This window comes from Amborella trichopoda, chromosome 7, assembly GCF_054954075.1.
Source record: "Amborella trichopoda isolate Santa Cruz 75 chromosome 7, AtrichopodaSantaCruz75HAP2 v2.0, whole genome shotgun sequence".
NCBI lineage: Eukaryota > Viridiplantae > Streptophyta > Magnoliopsida > Amborellales > Amborellaceae > Amborella > Amborella trichopoda.
Genome location: NC_142342.1, coordinates 35672673 through 35698655, shown reverse-complemented (window position 1 = coordinate 35698655; position 25983 = coordinate 35672673). Strand labels below are relative to the sequence as shown.

Genomic DNA, 25983 nt, shown 5'->3' with positions numbered 1-25983 from the left:
CTCTATTAAGGGTCATATCTACAATCATGACCTTAAATCACCATATATCTTCTCACAACTTTCATCCATGTCCTTTTGGGCCTTCCTCTTGCCTTTTTAGAGCAAATTGAATCTCTTTGTTTCGAACAAGATACTATATACAAGAAAAGAAATACCAATAACAATATACACCATATGAAATTACACGCAGTTTACAACTCTTTATCATCAATTTGGTAACAAGTACGCCATGACAGAGATCAACCATTTTATATTTTAAACTAGATTGGAAGACAATAGTTTGAAGGACAGGGCTCATGGTTTCAAACCTCCAGGTCTCTCTCTCTCTCTTTCTCAGACAATCACACACATTTTAACTAACACTTCTCTCTTTCTCAGACACATATTTTTAACTAACACTTGAATTGGTTTTATGAGATGTGGCAGGATAAAAGAATGGATGTGGCATGATAAAAGAATGGGTTCCAAATAACAGCACAAGAAAATCTCAAACTCTTTAGATCTGGATCATTTGTTGTGCGCGGAAGCTCTAAACCCGATAGGCTAATATTTGGCAAATAAAGTATGAGAAATAAAACCTGAAACACATAACTACAAGAACACAAGTTTTACATGGTTCACCCTAGAAGGGCTGCATTCATGTACACGACAAACTGAAATCCACTATACCAATGAAAATTACATCAAAGATTTTGGAACAAACCTCAACAAAAACACAGTCGAGCAAATCTTTTTAAACCACTCTCCTTTCTTTCTCTTGACTTCTGGCAACTATTACCGACAACACCAGATAGAGATGCAAGAGCAATGAGGAACTGACTTTCTCTCTAACTAAAAGAAGAAGTAATCTAAAATCTCTATGAGAGCCGCTTCTCTATAAGAAACCAACATCTCATTTTGTAAGAGTCTTCAAGAGGCACCCTCAATGTTTCTCTTCATAAGAAGCTATCTTCTCTAAGAGGAAATTGCATCTCATGCACAAGAGACTTTGCCTCCCTCTCTCTCTAGATGAGCCACCATTCCTATATGGTGACTCAAATTAGGTACACAAATTCTCTATACTTTCATCCCATATGTATAAGATTAGAAGTCCACACTAAATAGGAAACTTCTATAGATGTTACATATATCTCAAAAGACCAAGAGATATATTCAAGAGTCCTAATCTTTTTTGGATTTCTACTTCTCTTAATAAACTTATCAAATATCAATATCAATCTCACATAATAAGGAAATATCTCAATGCCACATAATATGAGATTTCCTTATGAGGGTGATTTTGGATGGACCGAAGTCCAACAATCTCCACCTTGATATCAAAATCACTTGTTCACCATGCCAACATCCATTAGATAGCTTCATAAGTTCATCATCTTTTGCCAAATAATTTTATTCACCATTTTTGCTGAAAAATAATGTTTGCCATCAAATTTCTCTACCTCAAATTTTGCATTCGAAATTTTTACCGTCATACTGAAAACCCCAAACCAGGCTCTGATACCACTTATTGTGCGCAAAAGCTCTAAACCCGATAGTTTAATATTTGGCAAATAAAGTATGAGACATAAAACATGAAATACATAACTACAAGAACACAAGTTTTACATGGTTCACCTTAGAAGGGCTACATCCACGGGCACGACAAACTAAAATCCATTATACCAATGAAAGTTATATCAAAGATTTTGAAACAAACCTCGACAAAAACAGAGTCGAGCAAACCCTTTTAAACCACTCTCCCTTCTTTCTCTTTACTTTTGGCAACCATTACCAACAACACTAGATAGAGATGTGAGAGCAATGAGGAACTGACTTTCTCTCTAACTAAAAGGGGAAACGACCCAAAATCTCTATGAGAACCGCTTCTCTACAAAAAACCAGCGTCTAACTCTGCAGGAGTCTTCAGGAGGCACCATCAATATTTATCTTCATAGGAAGCTCTATTTTCTAAGAAGAAATTGCATCTTATGCATAGAAGACCATGCCTCCCTTTCTCTCTAGAGGAACTACCATTCTCATATGGTGACCCAAATTGGACACACAAATTCTCTGCACTTTCATTCAATATATATAAGATTAGAAGTCTACACTAAATATAAAACTTTTTATAGATGTTCCGTATATCTCAAAAGACCAAGAGATATCTCTAAGATTCTTAATCTTTTTTGAATTTTTATTTTTATTTCAATCCCACATAATATGAGATTTCCTTATGATGATGATTTTGGATAGCACCAAATCTAACATCATCCACAGCAAGGTCCCTTAAGGAACATGGCAATTATCCTCATGCTGATGCATCAATTTACCATGTCAATTTGCTAAAACATCTAACAGGCAGTCACGAAATGGATCCCATCACTGCGATGTCCTTTGCTTATTGGACACACCCACATTAACATATTTTGGCCTAGCACCTAGGTATATGATACACGAAGCACAATCAAAATGAATGAATAGCATCCATAACAAAAACCATAACTGCAAAGAATGCAAAAAAGAAACTTATAAATACCAAGTTGAGATTCTTGCAAACACTAAGGAGGTAGATTTGCCAACCCAAAAGATGGTCAATCACCAAGCACAATGAAATTACGATTACCCCACAAAATACCTGACAAAAAATTGCGCATTGAGAAAAACAATAAACACAACTTAACAACATCTGAAAAACGCTACCTTTCTGCTCCAGATCACCTTGTCATTTTCATGAATCTCAAGAACAAAACCCAAGCTACTGGGTCTTAACATCCTCTTTTTAAAGTTCGAACTAAGTTATTTTGTCATAGATTAATTAATGACTAATCATTGCTTATTTTTTGTTTCTTACTTGCACTTTTCGTGCATTTTATGATTTATCTTCAGTTCTATATAACATGTATTTGTTGGGTGAGTGTGGCCATTAAAGACCTATGAGTGCTTGTAAAAGAATTATATAGTGGAACATAAACTCAGTGGGAGATGTTTGCTGATACTGGACTGTGCTTAACATGCTAGGTCAATCTGGTTGGGAAAAACCCATGTTACTTGGGCATAAAGAAACAAACCGATGACGGTTAAATGGGTTATCCCTTGATGAAGTCGGAGTATTCCCAGAAGAGTGAGTCGGGGGATTGTGTGACTCTTGTGTGTAATGAAGGACTTTAGAGACGGGGCCAATGCCTCATCATTTGTTCCATCACACGGCATGCACATTGATAGCCATTTTTGGGAAAGTAAACCACATTTCACGGTGAAACATGTATATGTGTAAGAGATACCCCATGTGCACCATCAAGCAATGGATTGCATCAGGTCAATATGACATTAGTTTCGTCGCCAAAAGGGGACCTGAAATCCATACATTGGGACTACGACCCTTTACCTATTGGCTAGATTTTGGTGGCCCACTAATGATCCCTTGCATGGACTGTGGGTCATGGGCAACGCTAGGTTGGTTTGAGAAAGCATGTGTACTTCGTAGTTTGCAGTTGGACATGGAGTGCCCTAATGGATATTTACTCTAGACCATATGGATCATTTTTCCACTAAAGTATATAATTTAGTTTATTTTAATAATATATCATTTTTAGAATTGTTATTTGAACTTTTTTGAATCTCTGAATATTTTATTTATCAAATTTGGATTTACAAAAAACATATATATTCATTTTATAATAATTTTAAATATTCTAATAATGATTTTATATTTTTCTAAAAATAAATAATAATATAATTGCATGGGAGGTCTAATAGGACTTTTGAGCCCACCATAGCAAATTGGGTGGGGCCTATTATGTGCCACAATGGGTGGCACGCCCCACCTAGGACACTTTCTATTTTTTGTAATCAAGCTCTAAAGCTTGAGCGATAAGTTTATATTGTTTTAAGAAAAAATAAGCTTTGAAGAAATTTTGAATGATATTTTGATATGTATGAGAAGGCTTATGTATAAAATAAGAAAGGATAGTATTATCATATATTAAATTTTATTTAAATTAATTGATGAGAAAATGGTTTAGGAAGTGAGGGATAATGGTTCTAGCACTTGAATAAATATGAATGTAAATCAAATAGGAGTGTTATTTACATGTACATATATGTAAACACATACTATGATGTGGATTGATCAATATCAATCCCATATTTTGATAAATGGATAGTACGGTAGAAAGATTCATATAGCTCTTTTTACTGTACTATCTTCGCTATCCATATTCCACTGATTCAATGTAATCCATTCATTGAAGACTTTCTGGTCGATATATGGAATAGAGAGCTTATATCTTTCACCCCACAAGTCACCCAAGATCAATGCTGCATATTCAATCTCACATAAGTGGCAAGCTTAAGTAAAATATTAGAAAACCCTAAATTTGTTCAAGCACTATAAAAAGGTGAATACCATACCTAAATCTCTACACCATATCTCTTACACCTAAAATCTCTCTTCTCTCTCCCATATACAATAAGAGAGACATACCCCTAGTAGAGGAATTCTTTGTGTCTCTCTTACGAAAATTAGGAGGCACACCCCACCAAGAAATAAACTTTTCTCTCATCTTGGAAACTCTCTCTCCTCCCAAAAAAAACCCTAAAGGGGCAAGCCTCACTCTATCTCTCTCATAGTTGCTCTCTTGTCTCCCATCATCTCTCATCTCACAATAGGGCTCAGTATATAAGGTGTGGTAGAAAGAGAAAAGTATATAGGGTGTGAAAGAAAGAGAAGCATCTCTCTCAAACTAGGTTATCAAGGACGGTTCACCTAACTATTGAATTTATGATCAAAGAAGTTCGTGTTCCATTATTGTGTCTTGTCTAAACGTGTTTTTCCGGTTGAGATTGAAAGTTGACCATTAGATCCCACGCCATCAAAAGGTGGTGACTCAGTGTGGGATATAAGAAGCCCAGTTGAGGTACTGTCCGACACCTTCTTTTGTTTCTTGCTTATTTGTTTATTGTTTTCTTCATTCCCAAGCCTAGGTTGCATCTTTTTTTTATTAATGAAAATCATTATTTTGAATGGCTTCAAGTTTTTGAGATCTTATTGTATTCTTTTATTTTATTTTATTTGAAGTTATTATATTGTAAAAGGACTACTTATGAGTGATATAAGCCGTGAAAAAAAGAAAAATAATTGAAAAAAAGAAAAGAAAAAAAGTATTATATACTCCGACCAGATCACATGAGTCCTTCTTTCAATATTGTGATATATTAAGAAGACCGAGTTGAATTCAAGTCCCAAACTTCGTAACCTTTATTGTGGAGTTCAGAATGTCTAGTACAATTAAGTTTTTTAATTCATTTCAAGTAATAAAGAAGATTTTGGTTATTTATAGACTTTAAATCTTGAATAAGACTCATGAATTATTCACGTGACTACCATTTCTTTTCTCCTCTTTCCGTACACAATATTCTCTAAAAGGGACCCAAGCACTTCAGTTATCTTCAATACCTCACCTCCATTGCCAACAGAAACTTGCTTAGTATAGAAGAATGACAAATATCTAGAAAATTAAAATAAATACGTCACAGTTTTATGAATATGTAACATCGTCATACATGGTGTAACCTAATACTTTCTGAAATTTATTTCAGAATGTGAGAGAGATAATGAACTGAAGATAAGACACCCATGATCTCATTCCTGCAATATCTTAGTATCTCAGTATATCTACATGGCCTCATTGTATACCTAATTTTCTCTTTGGTCCTTTTTCTTTTTCATTATACCATTGCTTCAAATCACATTTTTATGAAATTCTTTTCTAGAAATCCATATACATGTCTATGTGTGTGTTCAAACTCACTGTTGAACAAGGATGAATTTTTTCTTCCGAATGCATGAAAAGTTACTTACATAAAAGCAAATTATTTTTACAACTTTTAAGTCAGCCTAATTGCAAATGAAGGCCATTCGATTATGTAACAGGGAATATGTACTTGCTATGCCAGAATACAAGACAAAAGACAACGAAAGGCGTATAGTTTCCATGACGCACACAGTTATTTATCCAGATAATGTGATGGTCCTGTATGCAACATGTCACGGTTATAGATAAATGAAAAATTTTATTAAGAGAAATGGAAAGGAAGAGGTACCCAATAAAATATTCTACATAGCCTATCCAGAAATCTACATAAATTTTTAAAACTAGAATGACTAATCTCATGAAAAGAAATGGGAAAAATTCTGGAAATATAAAAATGTCAGACCATTCTCAGCACAAACGTCTTAATAAAAAGGAAAAATTGCATATACAACCCTAATTTCTCATATTATTTCATGATAGACCCTTTTTCCGTTTTTCTTTCGAGCGGCATATAAAAATCTTTAAGGATTTCACTGTACCCCCTCATCTCTTATCTCTCTTTTTTATTAACTTTTGAACATAAAAATTAGCTCCAAAAAATCGTTTTATACCATTTTATCCCAAGAACTTTTTTAACCCTCTTTTTCTCTTTCCATCCATTAACAAAATTTTTGGGTTGAAATGGTATAAAAAGATTTGTTGGACCTAATTTTATGATCAAAAGTTAATTAAAAAAAGAGATAAGATATGAGGGGCGATGGTGAAATCTTTAGAAGTTTTCTTATGCCGCTTGAAAGAAAAACGGAAAGAAAGTCTACCATGAAATAATATGAGAAATTAGGATTCTATACGAAATATTCCCTAATAAAAATCCATTTTTATTAAGACAAAGGGAAAGGAAGACGCACATAATAAAAAATTATATAGAAAAATATTCTATAGAACTAGAGTAACCAATCTCAAGAAAAGAAATCAGAAATATCCGGAAATATAAAGATGTCACAGACCATTCCCAGCGCACACCTCCTGCAGTGGTTGCATCATTTCTCACAATACCTTTTATGTGTACCCTGTCGACATTAAGTGTAAATTTCAGCCTTGGACGTGCATAAAATCTCAGAAGTACGATAGAAAAAAAGGCTCCAGTGATGTAAAAATGGACTACCATACATCAAAACATATTATTTAAAGCTTAAAAACATGATACAAGAGTGATTGAGGATCACTATACAAGAAAAAGATCCATCTAGATTAGGAGAACTGAGAGTCTGAGCTAATTGATTAAATCACAGACCATGGCTAAATACGTGAAGTTCCAAGTCATTCAGTAGTCCATTCATATGATATTTTCAGCAGGAAATTCGTGATATGGTACAAGTTCAACCATTCAAGCTGAATGAAATCTCTGTGATTTCTTTGAGGGCTGCTTTTCACAGGGAAGCCCACCTGTGCAAGAGTGTTAGGTAAGTAGGAATTAACCCAAATTTGAAGGACATTAAGATATGGAATGTGCTGCAACCTTAGAATTGAAAGAACGTTTACGGCATGCTCCTGCAGGAGCACATGTAAACTTACTTCTCCATGCGAAAGAGTTACTTAGGACGACTACTTCGATCTGAAATTTTGGGATCCCCAATATTTTTGAGATCCTTTTTCCTTTTTAAGGTCCTTTTTCCTTTTTAAGGTCGGTCAGAGTGTCCAAAAAACGCAGGGGCCCGCCTAGGCATTTTCGTGCCTGGCTGCCGCTCGCCTAGGCGCTTGATTAGGAAGAGGGTATTCTCACAATCCTCACAAAAATTGAATCCCCTCCTCGCAAAAAAAATCAATCTTCTACCTACGGACATAAATACACCGTAAATGAACAAAAAAGTTAAAAAAAAAACACATGATTCACAACATAATATATTATAGCAAAATAAAATCAAAACCCTCTTTCAAATATGATAATACTTTAAAAATATCAAAATCCAATTGATGTCAGTACAAACCTCATATATTGGATCGCCAAATATCCATAAAATCAACTACTTTAAGCTCCAAATGCACCTACTAACTATTGTCTTTGTTTTGAGAAGAAATAAAAAAAAAAAAAAAAAATTATCGATCTTTCGATAAATCTCGAAAGAGTGGTTTTTAAGGAGTTTTCTCACTCTCCCAAAAAATCATGGTTTTTGTTTTGGGGGTTTAGAATATCCCCCAAAACCCTTTTCCCCAATTTTTATGGGGAAAAAATTATATTTTTTGACTTCACCAAAACCCATTTTCTGGCCTTTCGCAACTTGTCACGAGGCAGCGCCTAGACTATAGAACCTAGGTGGCGCCTTGCCCGCCTAGTCGGGCATCTAGACGCAGGATGCCTAATGACCCTGACTTGTCATTGCCTAGTCATTTTTTGAATTTTTCCGCCTGGAGAGTCGGGCGGGCGAATTTTCGAACATTGGTTGGTCACTAGGTTGAAGAGGTCATATCCAAAAATCTTAGTCCTATAAATACTCCCAGATTGGGCTTTAATCTAGGAAGTGAACGGAGAAAATGTTCCTAAGGGAATCTTTTGACCGTAGAAAAAAGGAAATGTTCATTCTTTATACAAGGGAAAGAGAATGAGACCACTGCACGAATCACCTATGGCAATGGAAGTGGAATACCCGATCTTCCTTTCATGCGGAGGGAGAATGAGGTGCCCCATCTTCATTGAGACAAAGGCTTAATATGCAAGTATGCGAACCAAATCCCACAAACAGGACAGGGGTGGTAAGTTCAAGGCAACCTAGTATTCATAGAGTGTTTTTTTGTTTCTTCAGTAATTATTGTGATACTTTTCAAGTTGCTATTTCTGGAGATCGAGAGAAATCATTTAAAATTTTATATTAAAAAAGGAACCTCCAAAAAATTCATAAAAATGAAAAGAAAATGGCCCTCGAAGGAGAAGCTGCTTAATGTGAACATGCACATGCAGAATTGTGGTTCACTTAAAGAGGGCCACCACCTGAACCAGAGAGATGATATCACAATGGATGATGCAACTGATCATGACATGCATGAAGGAAAAGAGAAAAATGAGTGCAGGTCCACATGTTTCATTAGGACAAAATATATCGCCCATCAATGCAGAAGGATTTTTCTCAAACAAATATGCCAAGGTGGCATGTGACATGAGAACCTTTACTGATATTATCCTATCTTTCTACATGGGATGATCTTTTTTTTTTTGGTGGGGGAGCAAGGGTAATGATTTCTACAAGTGGCGATCAATAAGAGGATTTCCTATGACCTCATCTCTCATGTTTTGAGTTAGCCCCCCCTTACTAGGTGTAAGCCCTCTCCACTACAATGCGCCAATAGTGGGCACTAATTGTGCTGGCCAGAAGCGCTTCATCCTCATTTCAAACTGGGACGGACTTCTTAATATTATCTTGAAGCAAAAAGGCATGTCATTCACAATTCACCTAATTCATTTTAATGATGGGAGGTTTCTACTTTTTTCTTGAATCTACTTTTTGATAGCCTCTGGTCTTTAATTGCTTCAGTTTCTGTTGCAATTAGTTGTAGAAATACATTCTATGCAGAACCGACTGCTGACAAAAACAGAAGGGAATGGATGGGGAGAAAGACAGATCCAAGAACAGTACTTTTAGCTCTCTAATTTATCAAGTACATATTTGTACTTCATGCTTACAGATCTTTAAATCGGGCGTCACTTGCAAGTCACAGTCACTAAGCCCGTGTGAGCTCAGGTGTATGGTACGATATTGGTATATATTGGTGCTCCTAGATCAAAGGCTGCATCTTGGCCTATTTCTCAGTTTCATAAATTGCGGTCCTATGGCTACATCTTGGCAAGGGGAACTGTGGTCATCCTCTTTGTTTGCTATTATGTCTGAAACTTTCAGCTGCTCCATTGAAAATTCTGTATGCCAAACGGCTTTTCAAAGGGTTCAAATCCTTTATAAATGGCCCCTTCGGTGAAACCTGTCTTTTGTGATTCCAATCCACAGCAATTTGGGACAGATTTCAGTCGCGGCACACTAGATCAACGTAATGACGTGGAACCGATGAACTATCAAGCACAAACAAAAATGAGCAGAGAGATCGAATCAGGGAGAAATCTGAAAAAAGATTGGCATCATGAAAGTGCTGATTCCTCCCATTTGGCTGGAACATATCCTTAATAAAGGTGACATTATCGAGTATCCTGATCTTCCATATGTTGTTATTTCACATGACAGTGTTTATGGTCAGAAAATTGTAGTGTCTAACGACACATTTCCACTGAGCGGCCTGAAATGCAAATTTTACTTGGCCAGTCAAAGAAAAGGTGGTTTGAGTATGAGGCACCTCAAAGTGACAAAAATTACACTGGAGATGGTTGTGATGGTTTGCTTGCCACTAAGACCATCTCTGGTGCCCAATTATCTAGCATCAATATTAGCCATGCAAAATATTATTGGCTTTGCAGTAAAAAGTGGGGAGTGGATCACGTTTCAGACACCTTTGGATAGGCTCGTTGAACTCAACTTTCCGAGCTATTCTGAGTAGCCACTGGCCAGGGTTCCTGGTTGCTAAATTCTTTGAAAGACGGTGGTAAACAGGTCAAAATCCCTTGTTTCAATGCAGTCTCAATGACAGGCTCTTCTAAAACTGATGAAGCTCTAAAATCTTGCTTTATTGTCGGATGTGGTGCCAACAGAAAGTATGGACCCCATCAACATCAAGCACCATTTCAGTCAACTCTTTCTAGACCATCTTAACCCCCCCAAAACCAGACCCCACCACTGCGCACATTGTGAGGACCATACCAGCCCAAAGTGACCTCAGTCCCCAAATTCCACAAGCACACATGGTGAATGGAGCGAGGCAAACATACAAGGCACTCAAAAAGTACAGAAAAGGGCCATAACTTACTCTTATTAGCTCCATAAGCTTGGTCTTCTGCAACCATAGATGTCCCTCAAGGTTCCAGGCAAGGCGTTATATAGCAATAAGTATGTACCCATATACCTTTTAGTTACACAGCCATTAAGGCCTGTACCACTATCACTGCTCAATAGTTACATCGAAAAGGCTTTATTCGCTTTGTGGTAAGCACTGGGGAGTGGTTCAAGTTTTGGAAACACCTTTGAATATGCCGCTTGAACTTACCTTTCTGAGCTATTCTGCAAAGCCACTGACCAGGCTCTCTGGTTGCTAGATTGTTTGAAAGAAAGGGTTGTAACTGGGTCAAAACCCCTCTGTCTCAATGCAGTCACAATAACAAAGAGGCTTCAGATCTTTCAGCACTGATGGATGAAGAAAACTTTAGAGAGAGAAAGGAACTTTTTCTGAAAAATAATTGTACCCACACACAAATGTTGTGGTGGTGCTTTCATGGTATATATAATGGTAATACAATGATGTAATATACACTTTCCTATCTTGTTACATTCTCCTCTCAAAAGGAAAGTGCAATACACATTTTCTTATCTTGTTACAAGTTTCTATTACTGCCCCTCAAACTCGGCTGGGGAGGCATCTGAAACCCGAGTTTGAAACAAAGATCTCGAAAAACATCTCGTGGTAAAGGCTTGGTGAAGATATCAACTACTTAATTGCAAGAGGAAACAAAACGAGGGAATAGCAATCCAAGAGCAACCTTTTCACGTACAAAATGATAATCTAACTCAATGTGCCTTGTCCGTGCATGAAAAACGGGATTTAATTGTCATGTAGAGAGCACTAATATTGTCACAAAAAAGTGTTAGTGGCTGACAAAGTGGTAACCCTATGTCTCGAAGAATAAAAGAAAGCCATGTCAATTCTGTAGCAGTGGATGCCATAGATCGGTATTCCGCTTCGGCACTGGAACGAGCCATAGTCAATTGTTTTTTAGCACTCCAAGATATGCAGCTGAAACTAAGATAGGTGCAGAAACCAGTGGTGGAATGATGACTGGTTGGACATCGAGCCCACTCTGTATCAAAGAAGGCATATAACTCAAGGGAACTAGCAGATAAGATTCTTATTCCACAGGATTGTGTACCATTGAGATAACGAAGAATCCACTTAACTGCCTGAAAATGTGCAATAGTAGGGGCATGCATAAATTGACACACTGTATTAACACTATGGGAAAGGTCTGGTCGTGTTATGGTAATGTATTGGAGTGCCCCAACAATGCTCTGATAAAGAGATAGATCGGGAAATGGATAAGAATTCCCATGAATATTATTCTTCATTGCCATTGGTATTGAAACATGTTTGGAACCACGCATCTGAGCATGATCAAGAAGGTCCCAGACATATTTGTTTTGTGATAGAAAAATCCCATCTAAAAACTAAGATACCTCTATGCCAAGAAAATAGTGAAGAGGTCCAAGATCTTTCATTGCAAATTCCCTTCCAAGTTGGGTAATGAACAATTCTTGAAGATCTGAATTATCACCAGTAACAGTAATATTATCAACATAAAGAATAAGGATAATAGTTCCTTGAGTAATGCGGGAAACAAATAGAGATTAATCAACTACATTGCAATAAAACCCCAATGATAATTAATAGGCACTGAATCAATCAAACCAGGCCCAAGGTGTTTGCTTGAGACCATATAAAAATATTTTTAATTTGCAGATATGATTTGGAATTTTGGATATTTTGAGCTCACAAATCCAAGAGGTTGTTTCATAAATACAGGTTCCTTAAGAAATCCATGCAAGAAAGCATTTTTCACATCAAGCTGTTTAATAGGCTAGTGTCACATAATAGCTATGGTGAGCACAATCTGAATACTAGTAGGCTTAATAATAGGACTGAATGTTTCAGAAAAATCAATTCCGGAAACCAGATTGTATCCGTTAACAACTAGTGTGGCCTTAAATCTATCTAGATTGCCATCAGAATTTAATATAGTCTCATAAACCCAACGACAATCAACAACATTCATACCTAAAAGACGTGGAACTAGCTCCCAAGTTGAATTAACATATAGGCCTTCAATTTCCTCTTCTATTGATGATACCAACACGGATGACCCAAGGCAAGCCTAATGGTTTAGGTTTAGCAGGGATACCTTCAAAAGTAGGAGCACTTGATATTGCTGCATAAATGGGAGAATTCAAGGTCTTCGAATACCATTTTGATATCTTGTGACCATGTGATGATGAGGATGCTCAAAGGCTAGTAAAAAATTAGATTGGTTGGTTTCTTGAGTGGAAACATGTTCATCACCATGGGTGTGTTTTGCATCATCCTAAGCATCTTGGATTGGTGTTGCAGTGGTGACATCTTCCTCTATAAGAGAAGTTTGAGTGCTATCAGTGGTGATGGGAAAGTAGGACTTGAGGGACCAAATACATCAAGGGCATCCTGTATAGGTGGTTCATGTGGAGGTGATAAATCAGAAGAGGAAAGAGTCCGTATGTCAGGCTCATAACACTCTGACCATTCTGTATAAGAGCACAGCTCCCCCTGAACCTGAGCACTATCAAACAAAGAATTGGGGTTAGCATAAGGATATATATTTTCATCAAATACATGTTTAGAGATATAGACTCGGCCTGTGGGTGGATGTAAACATCTGTAGACCTTATGTTGGATATTATAGCCCAAGAATACACATGGAAGAGAATGTGGACTAAATTTGTTTGTAGCATAATCTGGAAGATATGGAAAACACTGACAACCAAATACTCGAAATGAGGAGTAGTCCAGTAAGCGTCCAAATAATAATGACTATGGTGAATCCATTTTTAAATTGGTTGAGGGAAATCTATTGATAACAAATACTGCAGTATGAAAGACTTCAACCAAAAAAACATTTAGGGATTCCTGCATGAAATATCATTGTAAGGCCCAATTCTACAAAATTTCTATGTTTCCTTTCAGCTATTCCATTTTGCTCAGGGGTTCCCGGACATGATAATTGTTGCATGATTCCATTGGCATTAAGATGATCAATAAATGCTTTCTTGGCAAATTCACCACCTCCATCATATTGAAAAACTCAAATTCTTCTATCAAACCTCATTTCAACCATACGATGAAATTTCATAAAGGCAGCGAAAAAATTAGACTTTCGTTTCAAAGGATAAATCCAAGTAAAACGAGTATAATCATCAACAAACACCACATAAAATCGATAACTCTGATTAGATAAAATTGGAGCGGGGCCCCATAAATCTAAATGAATCTTAAAGGGAGGTTCAGTAGAGGTTTTGTCAACACCACTAAAAGGAAGCTTACAACTTTGTCCCATCTTACAACTAGCACGAATAGAATGAGATTTATTCCATGCATCAACATTAATCAACTGTTTATATTCTAAGTAATGAACAACTTTATTTTGAGGATGTCAAAGACGTTGATGCCACACATCTTCTGATGTTCTTTTATTTCGATTAGAAAATAAAGCTTGTTTCACTTCTTCAAGTGAATACAATTCTCCCTTTCTACTCCCACTGACCAGAGTTCTCCCTGTGCTCTTTTCTTTAATTAGAAAACCATTTGATGAAAACTCAAAAATGCAAGGGAAATCTGTTGTAAATTGACTAACAAATAATAGGTTCTTTTTCATTTCAGACACCAAAAGAACATTAGAAACATTGAATTTTTCAGAGCCAATATCAATATTTGTATTACCAACATGTGAAATAGTTAATTGTTCACCATTTCCAACCATGACTGTATTTGTTCTTCTATATGGACAAAGATTTTACAACTTACCTAGATCTCCTGTCATATGAGTCGAGGCACCTGTGTCCGGGAACCATTCTGAGTCTTGTGAATCGGCTATAGTCATTGCAGAAAGGGCCTGAGGAATATCTTTTGCTTGGTATGGTGTTTGAATCGATGCCAACACCTCAATGCAGTATGTCCAACTTTCTCACAAATTTGCCATTTTTTTCGAGATGTCTGGGTTGACTGTTATATCCAAGAATCTTGTTGGAAGCTTTGATCCATGCATCGCTTAGGAAGTGTACCACCACTTTCTTAATTTTACTTGGGCACCCCACAACTATTACTGATCTGGCTAGTTTGAACAACCCACGTCCTCGAGAGTTGAAGAAATGTTGTCCACCAAAGTTATTCCTCCCTCTACCTCTATAATTTTGGTTACCTCTATTGGGTCCAAAACAATTTTGTTGTCCAACAAAGGCCATATTGTGCTCTTTAGAGATATAGGGCTGATTTCTAATCTCATGGCTTTGAATAAGAGATTCAATTTCAGAATATGAAGGAATCAGAGAAGTATACTTGTAGCAAAACTCTCATATTTTGGACCAAGTCCATTAAGAAGCAAAAAACCCTTACTTTCATCTGGTACAGGTTTTTCAATAGCCTCCAAATTATCACAAATATTTGCATATGTATTCTGATAGGGTTGAATTCCCTTTCTTGCAAAGTTGGAGTTGCTGGGTAAGTTGGAACTCCCTAGCTTGAGAATTACCTGAATAGGCATTCTTCAACCATTTCCAAACTTTTACAGAAGTCTTGAGACCAGCAACAAGCCTAAACACTCCTCTAATAATGTCCCTGTGATCCATGCTTTAAGAAGCCAATCGGACTTTAGCCATGATTTATAGTCTAGGTTTTCGATTTCACTCTTACCATTAGGAGAGGAAATATTTTGACTTGGTGTAGGGTAATCACCATTAATGAATTCAAAAAGTTCCTGACTCTCAATGAGAGAGAGCATTTGAGTTTCCCATAATAGATAGTTGTCATGTTTCAACTTAATAGACACAAAGTGTCCCACATTAAGGGTGGAGGGATAGGGATACATGGTCATTTGAGGAAAGTGAAATATACACTTTCTTATCTTGTTACAATTTTCTATTAATGGAAGGTCTAAGATCATGACTCTAGACACTGCATACAGAGTAAGAACCATCAGCCCCTTCAAAAGTGAATAAAGGCCAGCCTTCACAAGCACACATGAGGAATGGAGTGGGACAAACACACAAGGCCCTCAAGAAGTATAGAAAAAGGCCTCAGCCCACTGTTATTAGCTCTGTACATGTGGTCTTATACAACCATAAATGTCCCTCAAGTGTCCAGGTAAGGGCTATATACAGCATCGAGTGTATACCAGCACAACCGCCTATCAGTTACATGGTCGTTAAGGCCTTCACCACCATTATTGCCCACCACCTTGTGTGGCGGTTACAAGCCCACGCCCCACCATCAATGGCCCACTACTCATGGCTCATTGGTTAATGGTGTTAAGCCACTTAACAGGTCATTACTGCACATTCACGTCAATTAGTACATGTAAGGTCATTATACGGCTATTAATACCAACATAGACCACAACAACCTCTCTCACATGGCATATGGCTGCTAAACAACCCCAAGTTTGGGCTAATACACAATTCCGATTCAGATTTCACACTTGATCATTATTAGTCAACATAATTCCCCAGCCCAAGTGCATGGTCAGCCAAGCTTCTTGCACATGGGTCATACTCATGTCCCATTAGGCCTTGCTGCCATGGTTTGACCATCCACGCCTCAACTTGTTAGTCTTGATTGTCCCCAAAATCCCATCAACTTGGCCATTCATCAAGACCACTTTCCCAATGCCTCACACCCAGCCCACATGTGCGTGTGTTTTTGTGTCCCACATCACATGAGTCTTGCTTTCCCACAAATGTGGTAAAGCCGAAGAAAAAGCTAATTCATCCGAAGTAGCACATCTGTAAAGAACTTGTGGGTCATTCCACTTTGTTCAATTGTCAAGGAGGTTCGGTGCGCCTCACTAAGAGGGGATCACTCAAACCACCCCTAACTTAACTCCAACAGCCTCATTGGACACTTGTCCTGCACATAGGTCCCCATAAACCTCGGATTTGCCCAAGGCTTACACATGCTTGGATGAAACCTCGTACTAAGTCACCAATGGTTAGATCCACGACTTCCACCAAGTCTCTTCGCTTGCGCAAATATGTTAGTTCCTTTGCTGCCACTGTGTGAATATCTAGTTGCATAGTCAAGTCTGCTGATGCCACCATAACCAGTTCCTTCTCATGCAACGCTCAAGAGGAAGGCCCACCTCCAAGCTAAGCACCAATCCCCAACTCCATGTAGCAGGTAATCCAGGCCAAGCCGCCCTCACCGCTGATGGCCTTCTTTTTAGAGCCATCACTTATCCTGCTCGCTAGAAAGAAACCTTTTGCCATGGGTCTCTAGTACCATCGTCTTTGCAATCCTTGGTTAAGAGCTCCTCCCAAGCCCACACACCGGTCTCCCAGCTGCATCATGTTTAATAATTGCCCCGTATCCTATAGTACCTTAGAATGTCACAGCTCACACTTCGAGACTCTAGGCCATTCAGGGTGCTGCACATGGCCATCTCATGTCTTCTTGCAAAGCCACTAGATTCACCTTTGCGGCTTTAAGGTCCCTCTCATATGAACATCACAGATACCACATTGCTCCTATATGTAAGTCTCTAAGACAACTATCCGAGATTCCAAGGTAGTGAAGCCTTTCCCCGACCCACCGTCTTTGACCCCTTGCATCACGACTTGCTCCAAATGCACCTCTAGGTGAGTGAGAAGTTGCTACAATTCAGCTAAGACACTGCCAGCCATGGTCCCAAACCATGGCTCTAATACCAACTGTCAGGAGGCTAATTTTTCACCAAGCCGACCAGTGTGATGCCAAGCAAAAGTTGAACCCGGACAAAGGCAAGGTTAGCCTTCTACAAGAACAACCCACAAACCCCATCAATTATTAGTTCTTATTAGCTCTATACATTTGGTCATCATGGATGCCCCTCAAGGGTTCTGGCAAGGGGTATATATAGCTTCGACCAAGTACCCACAAACCCCATCAATTACATGATCATTAAGGCATGCACTCCTATTGCTATCCACCACTTGGTATGGCCATGACAAACCCATGCGCCACCATCAATGCCCTTCCACTCTTGGCATATCGAGGGGTTGGCTCAGTGACCTTGTCAACCCACTCCATGGATCATTACCGCCCATGTATGCATCTCAAAGAGAAATTGTAGTAACACGGCCATAAACTCCCACAAAGGCCCATTATATGTTCCTCAACTTCTCTCATGTGACTTATTGCTGTTACACAAGCCCATGTCCAGGGCAGTTACATAATCCAAAATCAAACCCTATACTTAACTGATTTTGGTCAATACACCTACCCAAACCAGGTTATGGTCATTCATGCCCATGTCCTTTCAGGGCAGGGTTTGACCATCCACGCTTCACAAGTTGGTCCTGGTGGTTCGCCAAGTCCCACGAACTTAGCAATCCATTCACACCACTTGCCCAAGGTCTCTCACCAAGGGGCTTTATTACTAACCTGTGAATGTGCGCATGTTCGTGCCCCGCATGGCACCAACTCTGCATCCCACCAAAAGTCAGTCAAGGCAGAGGTAGTCCCTCATATAAGCATGTCAATCTAAAGAACTAGCCCACTAGGCAAGAGTTAAGTCCCCAAAGTAGCAGAAGCCCATCCAGGACTTGTGGTTCATATTGGCTTTGTTACATCATCAAGGAGGTTTAGCCCACATGCATGATGCTAGAAGGGGATTTGATGGTAATCGCTTAGGCTCTAGCCCAAAAATGGTGTTTTGGCTACTCAAGCTTGGACTTGGTAAGCAGCCCAAGAAATGGGAGATTTGTTGTATGGATACCACAAGTACATGGAGTAATCAAACTAAAATTTAACAGCTGATCTTTGTGTAATCTAGAGGCAGCAGGAACTGGCAGGGGATTCAAAAACCATCTTGGGAACATCCTTCTCTCCGTCTCAGGGTCCATTGGCCATGCTAGATGCTCCTCTTACTGAGAACTTGCACTCCAGACTGGTCTACAGAAGTTGGAGCTCACAATTGCTCAAGGAAGGTGATTCTCAAAATGCCATTACATGGACTAGCAGAGCCTTGCCCCGTCCTTAGAGGCTTGACCAATTGCAAAATTGTGCTCCCCATTTTGTTGTCCTTAAATTATAGTTCGACAGATGTTAATCATGTCCCTTGGCTAAGGAAGGTGTATCTCACTCCAGCTTGCTTGTGATAAGACTAGAGGATACCCCACCTTGACACTTTCCCTCCTTTCGTACATATCAGATGATTTTGCAACTATGTTCCAAATTTTTCCCTATCCATTAACACCACAAAATTTTGTAATAGCATAGACATTTTTTTGTTTTATACTGTTAACATTGCATTAATGGAAAGGATATACAACATACAAAACCCCAATGAAGAGGTGGACACCACCCACCAGTATTCAAAAAACAAAGGAAACTAGACAAAAAAGAACAAGTCCATAAACTAGAACCACAAATCAAAATTCCTAACAACATTGGGTCCCATTTGAAGCTGCTCCTTGTTTAGCTAGTGCGACGGCTACTTGGTTGGCCTCCCTACAAGTATGAGTCTAAGAGACCTGCATAAGCCTGCAAATTGCGAAAATTTCATCAAAGAAGGGAAAAAGCGCCCACGGTGGTGTGGCCTCTCGAGAGGCACAAGAAATTACATTCCTTGAGTCCCCTTCAACCACCAGAGTTGTGCTCCAAGAATGATTGAAATTTTTAAGGCCTTCTAGCAGAGCTCGGGCTTCCGCAGTAGTGGAGACTGAGGTTCTGATGGGGTAGGTGAACGAGAGAAGGGTGGCTCCCTCCGGATTCCTAAAGATGCCCCCTATGCCCAACGGGCCAGGATTAGATAAGAAGAGTTTCTATAATTTGTGTTGCACATTAGGATTACTTATAGAAGAGAGATAGCCTGAACTAATGATATGCCCCAAATTCTCTTACAATTGATTTCATAAAAGTTTTGCAAAGGTAGGCACGTGAGCTAATACAGTTCAAACTTGGGGCCCGATGAACAATTGCTTCAGGTCCTAATGAGATATTAGAACAGTAAACGCAGTAACTATGGTATGCGTCATGCCATACACATGTTTGAAGTTGATAGCATAAGGTTGAGCATTCAAATGCAGGCAAATTTAATTCTAAATCTTCGGATACTGCATTAAAGCTACTGCAAGACTCAGAGGTTGTCAAAAGCACTGATACGTTTTGGTGACCGACCATACACGAAGCACCATCCCTGGTCTTCAAACAACCCATCAAAGCTCTAACAGGACATGGAGGTTGTCATGAATTATGAGATGGTTTGCTCACACCATTAGCTACAACATGGTCAATTTGCATTCATTAAACACAGTACTTGTTCTTCAAATACTACATCAAAATTTTCATGGGCTCGGAAGTCATCATAAGCTCCATAATGGTACTTCGCCCCATTGAGTAAGCATAGAAATTAAACACCATACTTGTTCTTCAAATAACACGTCAAAGTTTTTTATGGGCCTCGAAGTCATCATAAGCTCGGTAATGGTACTTGGCCCCATTGAGTAAGCATAGAAAAATCCTAATCCTACCAACTTTTCTACTAAAAACTTCCGATTCTCTTTTCTTATGAACTTCACAAAATTGTGTGTAGCCCCTTAAACTTTGGAGTACCAGAACATTGCTCCCAAATCCTTGGAATTACAGGAAGAATGGGTTCCCAGCCAATTGTGTTGCACAGAAACTGTATAAATCAGAAACAAAGAAAAAGTCTTCTAGACAAGATGCGGTGTGAATCTTTAATGTGTACCAGTGATGGATAATTCAGTTAGTGGAAGTGAAATGGATAGGGCGATAACCAGAGTTTGTGGTCTTTATGTGTTCTATGGTGTTTGTTGAGAGACATAGAAATTATGTATATGGATTTGTTTTGTTGTGCTCTCTCTCTCTCTCTCTCTCTCTCTCTCTCTCTCTCTCTCTCTCTCTCTCTCTCTCTCTCTCTCTCTATTGAACCAGTCCACTCCCCGGAGGAATGGGGAGGTTTGTGGGTGTGTTCTTTTCTCTCTCTTCATCCAATCTTCTCGCCACCTTCCTCCTCTCCTTTTCTTTAGGCCACATCAAGTATGAGATCGCCTTATGCCTTTCAAAACACTATGCAAAAGAACAAATGCAGAACATTAAGTTAAACTAATCTTCCCCAATTCAACCTAAACATTCTTCTGATTGTCCGCACAAGCTCCCTCTATCCTTTATTTCCAGATGATGGTGAGGATAAAGTTCTTGATTTCAGCCAGAAAGGAGGTAACTGTAGAGGAAGGAAGTTCCTAGAAATGGTAAATTGCAGACATTTTGGGTTCAAGACTAATCAAGTATTACTTTCTTTTATGGAGTGGAGGAGCTGGATTCCAGCATGGGGTGAAGATTTAGATGTCCAACATCCTAACCCTTTAACTAGGTGGCCTAATCCTGATTTGGCTCTGGTATCAACAGCTATCAATAATTTGACAAACTTATTGTCTATGACTAAAGTTCCATATGGGCAAAAGGTGACAAGTACTTATATTTTGGTCAGGAATTTTTTGGTTTTGACTCAACATATCAAGAAGAGTCTAATGCAAATTGTGTTACCTAATTTCACTAGACTGAGAGACACTTAATATTCTTCTACACACCTAATAATCTTCTATCTTACTAGTCTCCATACATCTATCTTAATATTCTACAATTGTAACCCTGTGCTTCTTGGCTCTCTCCTAGAATGTTTGTGAGGATAGAACCATATGTCAAGGAGCATTGAAAAGCTCTTTGGTTTCACCATCTGCTGGCACCTCTGAAAGAGAATTCCTTTAACGTTGGGAAATGAAACATCTTGTGTTAAATCCTAATCTTCCATTCATAACTAAAATGTTTTTTGGAATGTTTAGGGAGCCTTTTTTATTTTCTTTTTTTATCTTTGGAAATTCTATGGCCCACTGGCTACTATGAAAAACCTTCATTTCAAAATGGATTACAGTTCTTTTATTTCATATTAACTCTGCCGGTATGTGTGAGGTTAGAATGAATCCCATCATTTTTATTAAAAAAAGAAAAGAAAAGAAGTTATACTTTCAAATTCTTGATAGAAGGTCTAAGATTTATAAGTCTTACCATGAAAACCCTACTCGAGCCCTAAAATTTCATGCGGGCAAAAGGAATAATTCTGTGGGTATGCAGCATGAAATGTTCATTTATGAAAGAGATATGGGAGACTAACCTTAATGTTGAATTGTAGATCACATAAAGATAACCCCTAATTATCTCTAGGAAAATAATGGTGAGTTGGATTAAGAGGACAGGAGTTAATTGTGTAGAATGATCCATAATATTTATTTTGAGTTGAACTGCTAGTAGTAAGGTAATTTAGGATCTCGTGACATGGCTTTGTTGATCCCAGCAGCCTGAGATGATGCTCTGATTGATATGGCTGAGCCAATGATGGTGTCAAGAAAAATCATCAGGGGAAGAGACCTCCTTAGAAGACATCTGTCAGTCTTAGCAAATCTGTTGGGCTAGAACAATCCTCCATATGAAAATTTGTGAGAGAGACTACACATATGGGCTATTTTACAGACAGGAATATACATGTGTCTGGCATGAATGCAGGTACGAGAACTGCCGGCCTAAAAAAGCTTTCACGAAACATCAGTACATAATTTAAAAGAGAGGGAAGGTGAGATTTTAAGTGAGACAAAGTACTTTTATAGAAACATTTCAACAAAAAATATATCAAGTTATCAATTAACCCAAAAAAAAAAGTTATCCATGGCATGTGTATCTAAGTTACATAGTATATGGCAGGGGATTAACCAATTCCATTTCTAAAGATTCATGTGGCGAGAAAAGGAACCAATAGGGATGCCAGTTGACTTTTTATGACAGGATTTCGTGTAGTAACACCTGAATTGCAAAATAAATCTTGTCTCCATTGACTAATGGGCAGAAGAAGAGAGCGAAAATTTGCAAGGATTGGGAATATGTAGGAAGGAGGAGCAATGCTATCTACAGAGTGGAATAATGTTCAACATTAGAATGTCCGTAACTCCAAATATATATATATATATATATATATATATATATATATATATATATATATATATATATATATATATATATATATATATATATATATCAGAGAAGGAAAAGCGACAGGAATACCTACTATCTTTGGTTCTTCCTGTACTCGAGCAGATTGACTTAGAACAGATTCTGGAATTCTAAAATATCCATTTTTTGACACAAGCCACTCAAGTGCAGCAGATCGGAGGCGCCATCAGAGATGACCTGAAATTTTGCCACACATCTTAAAGTTGCTTGAGATGGAAACCAGAAGAACTAACTTCTTACCATGCCTGTACAACAAATAGAATTGGCGTGATGTAAAATACATGAATAACAAGAGAGAGAGAGAGAGAAGGAGACTGAGAAAGAGGCAGAGATATGATTGTAGAGAGAGAAAGCGAGAGAGAGGAAACTGAGAAAAGGATAGAGAGAGAAGGAGACTGAAAAAGAGAGAAAGAGAGGGCTGTAGAGAGAGAGGAAACCTGTCTGGTCTCCTTATTGGTACAATGGACGTTTGGGAGTGGGGCAAGAAGAACGGGGAGAGAGAAAGGGGAGGAGTGGGGAAGAGGAGACGGAAAGTACAGTGAGTGAAGAATGAAAATATTGAAAAGGGTAAACGGAAATTAAATTCAAATTTTGAGATGACTTTTAAAATTTAGTACGAGATGAATAGTTTCATAAAATATTTAGCCGTTGGATTCAAAATGTTAGGGTTAGGATTGCGCCAATACACCTTTGCATTATACTATAATACAATACTAGCTTGAAATCAAAAAAAAAATTATATATATATATATATAGTTAACAACCTCTCAAAATGTGAAGGTTCAAATTAGAAGGTATTGTGATATATATATTTATCAAAAAGATTATTATTTTTAATTTAAAAAATTATTTTAATAGATAACTTTATCATCATACAATGATAAATTTGAAATTTTCACAAAAGTACAATAACATTTTTAAAGTTAATGTCTTAAATTTATTTAAAAAATTATTTTAATAGGTAATTTCACCATCACATATTGACAAATTTGAAATTTTCATAAAAGTACAATCGTATTTTGGGAGTTAGTATCCTAAAACTTTATTTGTAGAGTGTCATTGTTATTTTGTTAACATTTCAATTTTACCCCTTATAAAGATGACAAAAGTATATTTTATTTTGTAGTAAGATTTACAAAATTACCCCACAAAAGTAACTTGTTTTAAAAAATAGAATACAAATTTAAAACCCACCCTATACAACTCTCTTTATCTTGAACTTTTTAATGCTCCGATGTTATACTCCATGTGGATGACATCATCCACTCCTAATGATAAAAAATACCTTTATTAAAAAAAATTTCATGCACAAAATAAGAGTATAAATATGTCCAAAATTGTTGAGTAAATGACAAATTACTCTATAGTGTAGCATAACCCTTTTAATATAAAGAAATTACAAAAACCCCCATAAAATGGATTGTTTACACACTTTACCCATCCAACTTTTCCTAGCAACTTTCCACAAAAAATCATTTTTTCTAACAAATACCCCTATACAAAAAGTTAATTTTTTTTACGAAAATACTCTTCTCTCATGAAACAAATCATTTTCAGATCCCAATAAAAAGAAACGTCAGACCGCACATGTACAACACCGGACTTCTCACTTCTCACTTCAAAACGCCTTACCGCAACATCAAAACGCCGGATTGCCCTTCAAAATGCCGGATCGCCATATCAAAACAGCGGACTGCCCCTCTAAAATGCCGAATTGCAACTTCAAAATGCTAGACCGCCCATTCTAGCAAAAAAAATAAACGTGAGACTGCCACCATGAAACGTCGGATGGGCCATTTGAGCAAAAATAATCGTCGGACTGCCTGTTCAAAATGTCGGACAGCCCTATTCAACGAAAATAATTTGTTACGTGAGGGAAGGGTATTTTTGTATAAAAAAATTAACTTTTGAATGAGGGTATTTGCTAGAAAAAGTTGGATGGGTATAGTGCATCAAAATTGTAATTTGGCGGGATTTTTGCAATTTTCTCTGTAATATATGGTATGTATATATCTTTTGTCCATTGTTTTTTTTTTATTTCAATTTTACCTCCGTTCCAGAGATTGAAATTTTGAAATCATTCTTGACTTCGGATATTTTAGTATCCGAAGTTGCATGAAAATCTCAATTACAACGCAAAAATCCAAGTCACTAGACCTCATATTCTAAATATCCTAAGTAATTTTTGTTTTTTCCCTTAAAAGTGAGTTTAATAGAATAATATGACTAGAGATATTGAAAAATTGTAGTCATTTATGACTTCGAAATTCAATCTCCAGATTCAGGGGTAAATTTGGAATAACAAGTGATAGCAAAAAGGGATATACTTGTAATATACAAAATCAAGGACGATTGTTATTATTATAATTTTAAAAATGAGATATATAGGTATATTTCTAATGGGTGTGGTTTGCATAATGTTGTGATCCAAATAAAGTGCACCTTTAAATTTTATCAGATTTTGATATAAATAATTCTTAAGATGGCTCGAGAATCTATTTTCATATCTAATTGTATAATTTTAAACTCTAAAAATAGTTCAAATCAAGTAGATCTATAAATACATGAAAATTTTGAAAATGGACGGTCGAGATAATGTGTTGCAAGATATACTATTTCACGAACTCGAAATCTTTTTTTCTTTTCATATTCATATATCTCAATAATGAGATGATCGATTATAGGGTTTTCCAATATCCAAACAACCTTTTATTATAGATTTTTGAGGTGCACCTTTAGTGCTACATTTCAAAGTTGTAACATTATATAAACTTTTTCCATTTCTAATATATATAAAAAAAAATTCACAGAAGGTGTCAACCTTTTCTTATAGAAGTAAGACGCACCTCAAAAATCTATTCAAAAATATTGTTTGGACATCAAGAAACCCTACAATTGATCATTTTGATCTCAAGGTGTTTGGATATAAAAAAAGGATTTCAAATTCTAAAAACAATACATCTTGTAATATATCTGTCCATTTTAAAAAAAACTTAAGTGTTTATGGATCTGTGTTATCTACACCATTTATGGGCTTTAAGTTTTATAATTAGTGGTTAAAACACATTTTTATGCCATCGTAAGAGTTTTTGGCATCGAAACTGTATCTTTTAGTATGATTTAGAGGTGCACTTACTTAGATTGTTTTAGGTAATACATATTGATTATTGATGTCTTGTATTATGAGGAAATAGATCTATCAAGATAGAGTAAAAAAGACGACTTCGAAGGGCTGTAAAATGCCTAG

At 37.3% G+C, this 25983-nt stretch overlaps 1 protein-coding gene across 38 annotated transcripts in view; it reads right to left on the bottom strand.

Annotated features, from left to right (window-relative positions):
- Window positions 1-23311, bottom strand: part of LOC105420883 (E3 ubiquitin-protein ligase RDUF2-like) — a 56456-nt gene extending 33145 nt beyond the window's left edge. For 16 of the 38 annotated variants that reach the window (XR_016059189.1, XR_016059185.1, XR_016059188.1 and 13 more), the window contains exons 1-3: window positions 23174-23311; window positions 22792-22981; window positions 6800-6862 (exon numbers count right to left, since the gene is read on the bottom strand). The gene's annotated coding sequence lies outside the window, so the exon portion shown is untranslated. Of the gene's footprint in view, window positions 1-5714; window positions 6012-6799; window positions 6863-7086; window positions 7239-7367; window positions 7627-12710; window positions 13246-22529; window positions 22670-22787; window positions 22982-23173 lie in introns of those variants that run through there. The other 22 variants (XR_016059193.1, XM_088871835.1, XM_088871836.1 and 19 more) reach the window with 16 other exon arrangements.
- Between the last annotated feature and the right edge of the window lie 2672 nt (window positions 23312-25983).